Raw genomic sequence first — 3,727 nt, 5'->3', positions numbered from 1 at the left:
CAGAAACAGACTGCCGCCATCTTTCTCCCACACAGTGGCTGGTGGGATCAAACCACCGACCTTTGGGTTAGCAGCTGAGCACTTAGCCGCTGTACCACCAGGGTCCTTCCAGCACAGGGCTCCAACTCTCCACATCTTCGCCAGCTCCCGTGCGTTCGTTCCTCCCTTTGATACTCTTGGTGGAGACATGGGTTTGATTTTCGAATTTCTAATGGTCTGCAGGTCTCAGTCCCAGGTGGCAAGGCCCCCACAGTCTCTCTGCCCCCCTCCCCCCAAGACCCAGGTCTCACCTCCCAGGGTCCCCCCTATCCTCGAGGCCGGTACTGGCTGCTGGCCATGTGGAGAAAAGCCATGGATATCTAAAGTCTGAGGATGAAACTCGTTGGTTTCATCCAGAGGCCTTGGGGCAGTCGACCGGGGTAAGAGAGACAATGAGGGTGCCCCTACATGAAGACATCTGGAGGCCGGCCATCGGCAGGCCAGGGGCCAGCGTGGCTGAGCCTGGCACTGTGCTCTGCCCCATTCCCACCCGCATAGTCCACTACTGTCCACCAGACCTCGTGCATTCTGAGAACTGACCAACATTCAGCCAGCAGCTCCTTGGAATGCTGGGAAAGAAAGGCCTTGTGTCTGGCACTTCCACCCCCAGGAATGGGACCTACCCTTCCCCCACCCTGACTATGGAGCTGATCTCATCCCTGTACAAAGGGCTTCTGTTCCCCTGGCCAAGTGACCCTGAGGTACTGCCCACACAGGAGCAGTCTCCGCCTCTGATGGGCAAGGGAGTGGCTGGGGCGGCCCCGTGGGCTCCCTGCTGCAGAGCCTTCGCCCCATGCCCAGCACTGGAGTGGACAGGGTCTCACTGTCATGCCCACCTGGCTGCAGAGCCCGTGTGAAGATGACCTGGCAAACCTCTGGAGCCTGGGCTACATACAGCACACAGCTCTGATCTTCCAGCTAAAAAATAGCTGCTCTTATCCATTTGTGGTGTCTAAAGTGCACTGCAGGCGAGAAAGGGGTGCAAGGCAGCCTTCTGGGGGGCTGTTGTGAGGTGTCTTCGAGTTGGCTCTGGCTCATAGTGACCCTGTGGACAACAGAATGAGGACTTGCTGCCTGGTCCGGACCATCCTTACAATGCTTGGTCAGCTTGTGTCCATCTTTGTGACCACTGTGTGTTGGGAGCCTTCCACCCTGGGGGGCTCATCTTCCGCCCTGTCTCAGGCAGTGTTCTGCTATGACCCATGGGATTTTCACTGAGGTGCCTTTGGGTGGACTGAGACTTCCAACCCCCTAGTGAGCAGTTGAGGATACTCACCATTTGCACAACCCAAGACTCCATTCAGTCCCACCCCAAAACCAAACCAAACCCACTCCATGGAGGCCAGTCAGGCTCTGAGTGGCCCTAGAGGCCAGCATAGAACTAACTATTCCATAGGATTTCTGAGACAGCCTGGTCTTTCTTCCTGGGAGCGGTTGGTGGGTTTGAACCATCGATCTTGAGGTTAGCAGCCTGTGCCACCAGCTCGCCATTATCCAGACCTATCTGCCATCAAATCACTTCTGACTCAGCAGCCCTCCATAAGGGTTTTGGTTGCTTTTTTTTTAAGATTGCACAATTTTATCGTTATTTGCACCATGTTTTAGAGTTTACAGAGTGTTAGGATTCTTGTTTTATGTCTGCATAGCTGTATTCCCAGCATTGGGAGTTAACTCCTCTGCATACACCACAGGAAAATGGCCCTTCTTCCTTTAAAAGACTCAAACACCATCCTTCTCCTTTGTTTTCACATGCAGCCACAGCATCACCTTTTGCCAAGTCCAATTCCTCCTCTTGCCTGGCTTGAGAAGAAAATAAGGCTCTGCAGAGATTGTTCCCAAGCTGGGCCACACAGAGGCTACAGATGCCCAACAGAAGCCTGTTTCACAGCGTTCTCGACTCTCCATCATAAAAGGTCAGGATATCTGCACAGAACTATGTCAGCTCCTTTTCCTTCCACATGAAGGAAGATGCAGGTGCTCCAGGAACGTCTGGGTTTAGGTTTTCGCTCCTGTTCTCCTGACACTGATAACAATTTATAGGCATTTGCTTACAAAAGGTCTAGCTTCAAATTGATCTCATTCGTTAAAGTGCCATGTCTTTCTGGCTCTTTCCATCAGAGCAGGAGAAGCTTCTGGAATCTGCAGGAAGCATTCCTTCCAGACTTTCTTTGTCTTTTGAGGCTTTTTCACGATCTCTTTGCAATCCCAATAGTTTTGATTTTATTGAAGCCTTCTGTCTCTCTTTATCCATTGCATTGTTAGAGTCTTCCTCAAAGGAATCGATTCACAGGAACTCAGAATTTTTTTCTGTAGGTGAAGTTGCAGTTTCTTCCATTAAAGACTGAGTATCTCTCTGGAAATCTACCTTGCTGATGATCTGGGAGTGGCACGCGGTCAGGATTTGACAGAAGACAGAAATATTCTGGTTGTACTGGTTTACACTGTCGCATAAAAGTTAGCTCCTTTCCTTCTCCAGCTCCAGAGCGTGTATTTTCCCATTTGAATTTGGTACAACAGCCAGCCATGGGTTTTGTGGGGGGTTTTTGGTAGTGATTTTCTTCATTTTCCAACTTCTCAGTTGGTTTTTTCAGTTTATTGTAAAATAGGAGCAGACAAGCAGACAAGCTCATCCTCCCCACTCAGAACGACTGGTGGGTTTGAACCTATGACCCAAAGTGCTACCAGAACTCCTTTATTCAGACCTAAGATTTCCAGAATCTCCCTTCAGAGTCCCCATAGCCCCCATGTCCAGCCTGCTCCACCTTTGTGCCAGGATGCCCGGAACCATGGGGGCCACGCTTCAACTGTAGAGGCACCTCCAGACTTCCTGCTGACCAGCTCCCACCACCTCTGCCTCTCGGACCCTCGGCCTTTCTTGCCTTTGCTAACCCAGATTGGGTCAGGTGGCCGTGCAGCCTTACTCCCTACAGGTGCGAGCCAAGCAAGACCACCCTATAGCCAAGCTTCCTGTGCCTTCAGGGGACATCTGGTCCACACTCAATGTGTTGTGGGTGGGAGCCACACCTGCACTGTGCTGTGTTCTGGGGGCCCACAGGTCCTAGGCTCCCTGAAGCAGAAGGGGGCAAGGGGTGAAGTGGATGAGTTGGAAGGTATTAGCCCCCAAAATTACAAACCCCAGAGGGAGCTTCCAGGGGAGAAACCCATAGCAGAGTGGTCCTGAGAAGGTAACACTCAGCTGTGGGAGGGCACCCCATCACTGACACCCATCCTTGATTGTTGGGTCCCCTCAGGGGCTGAAGTGAGAGCTGCCAGACTGCAGCTTTGGGAAAGAGCTCCCCTCCTAATGCCCCCATTCCCTTCCTCCTCCTCCTGATCCCCCCCCTGCTCTCCCCCCACACACACACCACCAAGGAGACAGATGGTGGTGGAAATCCACTTCCTCCAGCTTCCGGAGTGTGACTCAGCGCCCAGCTGCCTCCAGGCACCACCCTCTACTCCCTGGGTTCCTTGAGTCCCCAGATGCCTCACTGCCCCTGGAGGACAAAGGAGCAGGAAGCCCCAGCCAGAACCCCCTGGGCCCAATGAGGAGGGTTCCGGGCAGGTGTCTGGAAGGAGGAGAACAGGTGGGGGGCAGGGGGCTTGGGGGACGTGGTAAGTGTGAGGGGGAGGGAGAGGAGGAGGCTGGGCTCCATCTTCTGCAGGGATGGAACCTCACTGTGAGATGGAG

The 3,727-nt window shown here is 53.2% G+C and overlaps 1 pseudogene; it reads right to left on the bottom strand.

Annotated features, from left to right (window-relative positions):
• Nucleotides 1-1,943: 1,943 nt before the first annotated feature.
• Nucleotides 1,944-2,669, bottom strand: LOC102826457 (annotated as a pseudogene).
• Between the last annotated feature and the right edge of the window lie 1,058 nt (nt 2,670-3,727).

Source organism: Chrysochloris asiatica, unplaced genomic scaffold (genome assembly GCF_000296735.1).
Source record: "Chrysochloris asiatica unplaced genomic scaffold, ChrAsi1.0 scaffold00025, whole genome shotgun sequence".
Classification (NCBI taxonomy): Eukaryota; Metazoa; Chordata; class Mammalia; order Afrosoricida; family Chrysochloridae; genus Chrysochloris; species Chrysochloris asiatica.
The sequence above is the reverse complement of the archived record's forward strand: the minus strand, read 5'-3'. Positions and strand labels throughout refer to the sequence as shown.